An 11486-nucleotide genomic window follows, 5' to 3' on the forward strand; every position below is an offset into this window, starting at 1 on the left:
ATTCGGCCTCTAATCATCACATATTCACATATCACTGCTCCACCTGCCAGCTGCACCATTGAACATAAACATAAACACACCTACAAACACTCTCCATGGACCTAACTTGGGCTTGTGCTTGGCCTCTGGCCTAAGGCTCAACAGCCTTGCAGCCTAACTAGTCAGCTGTTAAAGACCCAGCACTTTACTTTGTAATTCCTGTCAAAAATATTGATTAAAAAAAAATGTATTCCAGCACATTCAAATTTTTTTTCCTGAACATTTGCCCTTAAAACAAGTGTTCTCTCTCAATCTATTTTATTTTCTTGTGTGGGTGTGATCCCCAGTGTATTGTAAATTCAAGCTAACCTCTTAATTACCAGCCTCTGCATCAAATGTAATGGCCCTGTTCAGGTATGGTGCAGGGTGGAAGTAGCATCACACTTACCCAGCCTTACACGTACAAGTCTGAAGAGAACACCAACACAAACTATGGATTATTGGGCTTGAGTCTAATGTACACCATATGGTCAAAGGTATACAAACACCTGACCATCAAACCTATATGAGCTTGCTGGACATCACAATTCAAAATCATAGGCATTAATATGGAGTTGACTCTCTTTGCGGCTAAAACAGTCTCCACTCTTCTGGGAAGGCTTTCCACAAGATTTTGGAATGTGTCTGTGAGCATTTTTGAAGTCAGTCACCGATGTTGAATGGGAAGGCATGGTATTTATTGTAGAACAACTATCCCACGGTAACTGTACTTGGGCTACCCTTCTATATACAGTTTTTTTAATAAATAAAATGCAAAAAAAAGAAAATGGTGGTTCAGAGACCTCCTATAGAGAATTTCCTCATGGCTGGGATTTTACCAACACAGAGACAGCTTGTTGTAACTTATTCTTCTCTTTCTCTGTCTTGATGTTTATCTGTGCTCTTTCATCCATAAGTGGAATGCAATAGCAGCCCAAACAAGTCACAGCAATTTCTCGCCTGTTGTGAACACTGAAGATGCAATGAACAATTGGGCTCTTTCAAGATGCCATGACTCCCAAAGCCACACAGGCACAAGCACATGCACATACATGTACAAGCACACAGAATGGCATAAGCAACCCCTTTCGTTATATATACAAACCCCCCGACCCCATTTACACCTGATCAGTTACTGCTTCTTGAGTATCAGGATTATGTGTTATGGATAGACTATCCACATAAATGCAAGTGTAACCGCACCCACGATGCATTAGAAACGGATTTAAATCTGATTGGTCAAACCACTTCAGGAGATGCCCATTTCCAAAAAAGTTGGGACGCTGTGCAAAATGTAAGTAAAAACAAAATGCAATGATGTGCAAATCATTTAAACCCTATATTTCATTTAAAATATTACAAAGACAACAAATCAAATGTTGAAACTGAGAAATTTTATTGTTTTTTGAAAAATATATGCCCATTTTGAATTTGATGCCAACAACATGTTTCAAAAAAGTTGGGACAGGGGCATGTTTACCACTGTGTTTCATTACTGCTTTTTTTAACAACACTGTAAGCGTTTGGGAACTGAGGAGACCAATTTCTGTAGTTTTGAAAGTGAATTGTTTTCTCGTTCTTGGTTGATATAGGATTTCAGCTGCTCAGCAGTTTGGGGTCTCCTTTGTCATATTTTTCATTTCATTATGCACCAAACCTTTTCAGTGATGACAGGTCTGGACTGCAGGCAGGTCAGTTTAGTGCCTGGACTTTTATATGGAGCAATGCCTTTGTAATACATGCAGAATGTGGTTTGACATTGTCTTGCTGAAATAAGCAAGGCCTTCCTTGAAAAAGGTGCCATCTGGATGGCAGCATATGTTGCCAAAACATGTATATATCATTCAGCATTAATAGTTCCTTCACAGATGTGCATGTCATGCATGCCATGTGCACCAAACTGAGTGGTCTTTAGCCTGGAGGATACAGTGTCCATGATTTCAATTTTGTCGGACCACAGGACACTTTTCCACTTCCCCTTAGTCTATTTTAAATAAGCTCGGGCCCAGAGAAGGTGGCAGCATTTCTGGATCCTGTTTATATATGATTTCTTCTTTGTGTTTTAGAGTTTTAACTTGCATTTGTGGATGCAGCGATGAACTGTTTTCATAGACAATGTTTTTCATAAGTGTTTGTGAGCCCATGCAGTAATTTCCACTACAGAATTATGTCGGTTTTTAATGCCACCTATGGGCCCAAAGATCATGGCCAGCAAATACTGGTTTTTGGCCTTGTCCTTTGCATACAAAGATTCCTCTGGATTCTCTGAAACTTATAATGTTACAATGTACTGTAGATGATAAAAAGCAAAAGTTCTTTGCTATTTTACATTGAGAAACACTATTCTTGAATTGTTGCACTATTTGCCCACACAGTCTTTCATAGACTGGTGAACCCCTCCTCATCTTTACTTCTGAAAGACTCAGCCTCTCTGGGATGCTCTTTTTATACCCAATCATGTTACTGACCCATTGCCAATGAACCACCAGGCTTTTGTTGCTCTTGTCCCAACATTTTTGGAATGTGTTGTTTGCATCAAATTCAAAACGGGCATATATTTAAAAAAATACAATGCAATTTCTCAGTTTCAAATGAAATATAGAGTTCCAATGAAATACAGAGTCTAAATGATTTGCACATTATTGCATTTTGTTTTTATTTACATTTTACACAGCATCCCAACTTTTTCGAAATGGGGTTGTATTTTAGGCAGATACAGGTATAAATGCACCTATATCCCCAAGCCACATTTGACAACCAAAACCCCTCCAAATACTGTTATGGCACCTAATATGCTGTTCTGCATAAGGAAAAAAACTCCCACTGGACTCCCACCACTAAACAGAGACATCGCTGATCACTTCTGAGTGTAATTCAGTAGCCTTTAGAGGCCCAAGTTACTTAAAATAAAGCACTAGTTTGAGTAATCTTTATTTTGACTTGTAATTATTTACTGTCTTGCCACATTGTGCTGTGTTTTAATGCAAATGGATCACGACTGTGATGACAAATACAGGAGTGTAAGTATTCTAAACTGGTGTCTTCATGTAAACACTGGTGTTATTGTATGTGAGCTGATTACATATAACATTTCAATCTGATTTCAATCTGACTAACCAGACACACACTTCCTACCGAGTGCAAATGCATATGGTTAAAATCAGGTTACAATTCAGACACATTGTATATACATTGGGGATGTATTTATACAATTCCTCTACAGAGAATACAATTACTGTTCAATTGTTGAATTTCACATATTAGAAAAAAAAAAAGTGGCCTGTGCAAAAGTTATGGCACATTTTATATATGATGTTTTTTAGTTTTTTCCCAATATGTTAAACTCAGCAAAGATAGAGATGCACTTTGCAGATACTTTGTTAGCCCCCTTTTACCCTGTTCTTCAATGGACCCCCACAGGACCACCACAAAGTAGGTATTAGTTGAGTGGTGGATCATTCTCAGCACTGCAGTAACACCGATGTGGTGGTGGTATGTTAGTGTGTGTTGCACTGGTCTGAGTGGATCAGACACAGCAGTGCTGCTAGAGTTTTTAAACACCTCAGTGTCACAGCTGGACTGAGAATAGTCCACCAACCACAAATCCAGTCAACAGCATCCTGTGGGCAGCATCCTGTGATGGCTGATGAAGGACTAGAGAATGAGCAACACAAACCTAGCAGCAGCAGATGTGCTCCTGTCTCTGACTTTACATCTGCAAGTTTGACCAACGAGGTAGGTGTGTCTAGTAGAGTGCACAGTGAGTGGACACTGTGAGTGTTTAAAAGCTCTCGCTGATCAATACACACTAACACGCCACCACCACATCAGTGTCACTGCAGTGCTGAGAATGATCCGCCACCCAATTATCCCTGTTCTGTAGTGATAGATAGGTAGGTAGGTAGGTAGATACATCTATCCTGAGATAAAAAGGCAGTGCAATAATGAATGTACAAAGAGGCACAGGTAACAGCATATAATGACAATACTGAATAAATATGTGCATATATTGGTACTGAAATAAAGTGACTAGGTGTGGAGTAGTGTCCAGATGTACAAGATGTGCGATAAGGTGTGCAGAAAGTGCAATATGTACAGTAAGGTGTCCATATGTGCAGATACATAAAATAAACCTGGAATTTAGCATGAGATTTAGTCCTCAACTATCCTCTTAACTCTTCTCTCTCTCTCATATATGTATATATATATATATATATATATATATATATATATATATATATATACACATATGTGTGTGTGTGTGTGTGTGTGTGTGTGTGTGTATTTGTGTGTGCATGCTTCTCGGGCTTGTCTTTCAGGTAGCTGCATCCTCCTCCTGAACTTGCAACAAAACATTGCTGCATTTTAGACATTCTCTAGGTCAGTCATATGTCTCTCTTTCTCTCTGTCTCAGATATCTTAGACAGGACATTCAAAGATGTCACTATGGTTTCCTGTCCAAGCTGCAAGGGGTCCCCTGTGGGTGACTACGACAAAATCTGAACAAATCTTTTGACTTGTGCTAGGAACTTTACTGAAAAAATGAACTAATTTCAAATTTGTCATTGTGTTACGGGCAAACATAATCCTGATGCTTTCCATATGCATTTTATTATCTCCTCACGCCACTGCTTAGCAACCGCTCTACTATCTATCCACCTTCTGTGAATGTTTTTAAAAAAACAGTTAAAAAATGTCTTTACTTTATGTTTAACCAGTTTTTTTTATTGTTTCCTTTGTTTTTACTGGAATATTACTATTACTTTTAGTTTCTTGTCCTTTTTTTATTTGTACTTTTATCTTATGTGTTTTAATTGTAGTTATTAATATATCCCTTTTCTGCTATTTATTCTCTTTTAATCTTTTTTATCTTCCTTTTCTGTTGTTTTCACTTCATATTGTGAAGGACTGAGCTTCATTTTTAATGTATGAAAGGTGCTATATAAATAAACATTCTTCTTCTTCTTCTTCTTCTTATTATTATATTGGTTGAGTTTTAAGGGTTTTAGCTAGCTTGTGTTCTTACTTTGAATTTGAATTTGGATTGAATTTCCTCCAGATATTCAAAATATGTGTCTGGGAAAATGTCACAGTGAGACCTGAACAATTTGCACTGGTTGTTGGGTTTTGTTAAACTGTGCTCTCGTTAATATAATCTTTCTATTGTTTTGTCTTGATTGGAAAAGAGTGGTGATGTGCCTAGCACCGCAGTTTGTATTCATGCCATTGTGGTGTTGCATAACCCTGCTGTGATATCATAAAAAAATTACATGACCACCCCAAAAGGTAGTGAGGTGGGGGTCCATCAAACATTTGTGCCCAGAGGCCAATATCTTGACCTGGGCCTGTCTGAAAGGTACAATTTAGTACCATTCTCTGTGAGAATACACTGTTAGAAATAAAGGTACTGTGCAGGTGTATTTTCATTCATCAAAGTACAAACAATGTAAATGTACCCTCAAAGGGACAACAGTGGTTTTAAGTACATATTTGTACCTTCTCATAACCTAATGTTTTAACACAGAACAATAAAATAAAAAGCCTGGAGATGAGATGGGGTGTATGGAGTCAATACAACTGGATTATTGTACAATTGTGTTCCCTCACTAAAGGTACTGAGATGTACCCTTAAGGATACCACCCCAGTGACAAGAGGGGTACTGCCCCAGTGACAGTTTTGTACCTTTTTTATGGAAGTGTAGGTCTAGAGGAATATTTTCCCTAAAATGCTAATATTGGATCTGACAATCTCAGTCCTCCTTGGCCAATTAGGTAGGTGAAGGAAAACTTGGCCCTCATAATAGGTAATGAATAAATATGTTACCTTTGGTAGAGTTTTTGTGAGCTTTTTTTTGTGAGTTTAACTGTCCTCTATTTAAATGTACTCTGACTTTTTCCAACATTAGACACGAATGAATACATATGTTTGTAGAGTGATTGGAAATTGAACTGTGGACATCATATTAAACCTGGCATTACAAAGCAAAAGATTATTTTGGGTCGATTGTGGCTAAATATATATATATATATATATTCTGTTGAACTCCAAAGTATTTTTTAAAAGTTTCTAATTATGTATGATTTATGAACTCCCAGGAACAGGAACAGCCTGGAACTGCTCTGGGGTTTACCCTATAGAAAATTCCAAATTCATCAAATACATTATTACACTTTATTAGACATTAGTAAACATTATTATTAGCCATGAACTCCCAGGAACAGGAACAGCCTGGAACTGCTCTGGGGTTTACCCTATAGAAAATTCCAAATTCATCAAATACATTATTACACTTTATTAGACATTATTACACATTATTATTGGCCAGCTATCTAGATTACGCATGTAGTTATAACCATTTGTGGATCAAAGCCTCTTTTACATCATAAGTTTCCAAAACAATGCTCTGAGCATTACAGTGTTACAGTGCCTCCATCTTCTACATATTCTTCCACATATCTGGGGACATGTGTTAATACGTAATTTTTTTCAAAAGCATTCCTGAGATTAAATACCAAAAAGGAAGATCTATAACTCCATGCTGAATCTGCTTTGGCCATTTATGATTAATCGTTGCAGAACACATAGTTGTTGCAAAGCCTTCCAAAGCTGTATTGTGAAGTTGTGATGGTCTGTTTGACTTGCTCTCTCTGTTTTTCGCACCCCCCCTTTTCATGCACTATCTGGAGCAAGTGATAAGGCATGGTTGTGGCATGGTTGAGAGCATATCAGTTCATTGATGTTAGCATATCTCTCACTTTGGTGGCATCTAAAGCATGAGCTTACTAGCAAATCATCTCAATCTTTGGACTGAAGTTGCACTCTTGTACTGGCTATAAACTGCTTTTCCTAAGTACAATACTGATGAGTAACAAAAGGCAAACTATGAGAGGTGGCATTGTGTTGTAACAAGTAACAAGTTAGTCTCAAGTCTCAATATTTAAGTCTCAGGTCAAGAAGGCAAGTAATTAAAAGCTATTTCAGCATTTAACACCAATGGAAATGGCAATATGTAAAAATATCATGCTAATTCTAGTGTATTCAATTTCCAAGCTATTTAAAAATTGCATTTACTACCCTTCCATATTCCTTACACAGTGCTATCCATCCCAGCAAGCAGGATAAACTGAAAATCAGCTAAGTGATTCTTTATTATTTTTAACATATGCATATAAACCATTATTTCAAAATTACTGTGTGGTTTCATGTGACTGTGACACAAGTGACACTAGATAGCTAAAGTTAATCCTATCCACATCTTATAGATAATTCTATAATATATAATATTATATAATAGATGTGGGTAAGATTATGCAAATAAACATATACCCAAATCCTCTCACTTTTCTTACCTAATCATGTATTCATATAGGACTTGTGTTTGGAATAAAATATTAAAGAAATTGTGAATTATGTTATCTTGTACTTTTTAACTAACTATGTAATTTAGAACAGGAGAGAATGCACATAGCTTGGCAGATATCTATTATGCTAGCTCCTCCAATAATATACAGTTAGGGTTTAAGTTAGGTTTTACTGGGATGTAAAATATTTACTAAAAAACTGGAAATAAAGTATAAAGAATATGTTACTTGAATATGATACAAGACATACCCTTCAAATGTCAGTGTTTAAGTTAGAACTGCCATAGCTTGACATTAACACATCATGACAAATCCAATAGAGATGCTGGCAGAAATTAGTATTATTGTAGGTGTCATAAATAATGATTAAAAAGTGTACTGTTTCTACATTATACCCTATTTGGCCAAACACCTTTATGCGCTTGTTGGACATCCCATTCCAAAACCATGAGAATTAATATGAGGCTATTACAGCCTACACTCTTCTAGGAACGCTTTCCACAAGATTTTGGAGTGTGTCTGTAGGAATTTGTGTCCAATCAGTCAAAAGAGCATTTGTGGGGTCAGGCACTGATGTTGGACAATTCCAATTCATCCCAAAGGTTTTCAATGGATTACAGGTGAGGAGTCTGTGCAAGCCACCAAACTCATGGAACCATAGGCCAGATTCATAAAATTCAATGGTGCTACAATGTGTGGCATGGTAAATGAGAGCTATTCATAAAGTCAGTGTGGTGGTGATTAGTGCACTGGTGTCTCTTTTAACACTGTGGTATTTCCACCTGTGTCACTGGTAACAGCCAAACAAAATTGACTTTTAAATGAGGTCATACACCAAACCCAAATACATCCATCAGATTGTCAGATAGTTAAGCGCAGTGTTGGAAGTAATGTGTGACAAAGTAACCCATTACTGCACAATCTTGTTTCCAAAAAAGTTGGGACACTGTGTGAAATGTAAGTAAAAACAAAATGCAATGATTTGCAAATCATGAAACCCCATATTTAACTGAAAGTAGTGCAAAGACAGTGTATCACATGGAGAATTTCAAAGGTTTTTGAAATAAATTTGCTCATTTCGAATTTGATGCCAACAACACATTGAAATAGGGTAACAAAAGACTGGTAAAATTGTGTAATGCTAAAAAACAATTTGGTGGTTTATTGGCAACATGTCAGTAACATGACTGAGTATAAAATAGATGGGGAGGGGTTCAGCACTCTGTAAAAGAGTGCGCAAATAGTGCAACACTTCAAGAATAACAAGAATATCATCTATGGTACATAATATCATTAAAAGATTGAGAGAATCTGGAGAAATCTCTGAATGCAAGGGACAACCCAAAAAACAGTACTGGCTGGCTATGGTCTTCGGGCCCTCAGGTGGCACTGCATTAAAAACAAACATGATTCTGCAGTGGAAATCACCATATGAGCTCAGACACATTTCCAAAAAACATTGTTTGTGAACACACAAATGCAAGTTGCAACTCTACCATGCAAAAAGAAAAATTATATGAACAGTTTTCAGAAACACTACCACCTTCTCTGGGCCAGAGCTCATTTAAGAAGGACTGAGGTGAGGCAGAAAAGTGTCCTGTAGTCAGACAAATCCAAAATTTAAATTCTTTTTGGAAATCATAGACACTGCATCCTCCGGGCAAAAGACCATCTAACTTGTTGTCAGGGCACAGGTCAAAAGCCAGCAACCATAATGGTATAGGTTTGCATAAGTGCACATGGCATGGGTGACTTGCACATCTGTGAAGGTACCATTGATGTTGGACAATATATACAGGTTTTGGCAACATATGCTACCATTCAGATGATATCTTTTTTTTTTTTGCTTATTTCAGAAAGACAATGCCAAACCACATTCTGCACTTACTACAACAGCATGGCTCCGTAGTAAGAGTCCTGGTGCTAAACTGACTTGCCTGTAGTCCTGACCTGTCACCTATTGAAAAGATTGAAAACCCAGTGAAAATCCTTTATGAAACGAAAAAAATAGCAAAGGAGAACCTGAACTGTTGAGTAGCAGAAAACATTTCACTGTTAAAACTACAGCAGTCGATCTCCTCAGTTCCCAAACACTTACAGAGTGTTATTAACAGACGAGTGGTAAACATGCCCTTGTCCTGACTTTTTTGGAACGTGTTGCTGGCTAAATGGGCATATATGCAAATGTTTTTCTCAGTGTCAGCATTTGATATGTTTTTTTGTACTATTTTCAATTAAATATAGGGTTTTGCAAGATTTGGATATCATTGCGTTCTATTTTTATTTACATTTTGCACAGCATTCCAAACAGTGTTTGTAATTCCACTACTTTGGTGATAATGAGTAATGTATCTAAGTACTTTTTCAAATTAAATAACACAATTACAATTACTGAAATTTAAATGTGAGCTTGCTATCCTGGAAATATAAGCATTATATTTCCCCCTTTGAGGTCAAGGACAAAAATACACTGGTGAGTTATAGTCTAAGTGCAGGTGTGAGAACTTTCTCCAGTGACTAGTACCTGTGGCTAATTACACATTTTTAATAGCTTGCACGACACTGGTGAAGCATAATTTATCACTCCAGAGAACACGTTTCCACTGCTCCAGAGTCCAGTGGCAGCATGCTTTACACCACACCAGCTGACGCTTGGTATTGTGCATACTGATCTTATGCTTACGCTTGGCCATAGAAACCCATTTTATTAAGCTCCCAACGCACAGTTATTGTCTTGATGTTGTTTCTAGAGGCAATTTGTAATTCTGTAGTGAGTGATGCAACAGAAGGTAGGCAATTTCCATGTGCTCTGATCTGTGAGTTTACATGGTCTACTGCTTGGTGGCTGAGCTGTTGTTGCTCTTAGATGGTTCTGTTTCACAATAATAGCACTTACAATTGACCAGGGCAGATCTAACAGGCCAGAAATTTCATCAACTGACTAGTGGCAAAAGTGGCATCCTATGACAAAGCAACAGTTAAAGTAGACATATTACAATAACACATGATTTATTTTATGTTAGTACAGGACGTGCTAGATTGTGGAGATAACTGCTCTCTGAGTTTTTTCCTCTTTGGTATTATGCAGAGTATCAACATTTTTTTAAGTCATAAGTCCAAGTCTGATTGGAGTCTGGCTGGAGTCCAAGTCATGTGACTCAACTCCACACCTCTATAAACTACATTAACACAACATTTTCCCTGTGACTCTTGGGCTTGAGTCTACTGTCTGTTCTCTGCCATAAGACAGACAGGCAGTAGCAAATTGTTAGGTCAGTGATGTTATCAGATGTTACCATTAAACTGCCCCCGGTTTTCTGTGCTTAACCAAAGGTCATATGTCCAGATTAGTTTAGGCATGTGTGAAAAAGTGTTCAGACACACTTTGTCCATACATGAAAGAAAAGATCATTAAATTTGGTTAACCCCTAGAAGTCTACAATTTTTTTGTTTGGTTTGCTGTAATATTTAAATGTAATTGCATGATTACTTAATTATTCATAGCCTCAGTTTGGCGAGGTGTTGTCTACAGCTATAATGTACACATTTATAAATAGTTTCCTATAAAAACAGTGTGTTTGCCTTACCGGTATTGTGCAGTGCTGCAGCTGGCTTCCCAACTACATAGTTGGCTATACATGTTCAGAGTAAGCTCCAGTATTATTTCTGACCCCTGGTGTTAAAGCCCACACCTCACTCATATTTGCAGCAAGCACTGCCATCTTGGAATTTGAACCTCTGAAACTTAATTTGATTTGCCTCTGGGCCATTTGTTATCTGTGTTTGGCAATTCATCACATTCCCAGTGGCTAGGGATTGACTAGTTTAAAATAGTTGTTACTGCACTTCTTTTAATGAATAAATTAGGTGTGTTTTTGCTATTTTCTCCTCTGTATATGCTGTTGACTTAGTTGCTCTCCCAAAAACTATGAAACTTACAGAGAATAAATCCAATACTAGAATGTATTCCTGTTTAAAACCATGCTCAATAATGACACTAGATATAGTAACTGTTTAGTTGTTACAGTTAGTTTTTAGTGTATAATGTAGGCTTTTTTTTAACTTTGTCATATCAGCTCTTTTTTATCGCTTTAATTTTAAACTCA

This window comes from Colossoma macropomum, unplaced genomic scaffold (assembly GCF_904425465.1).
Source record: "Colossoma macropomum unplaced genomic scaffold, Colossoma_macropomum, whole genome shotgun sequence".
NCBI lineage: Eukaryota > Metazoa > Chordata > Actinopteri > Characiformes > Serrasalmidae > Colossoma > Colossoma macropomum.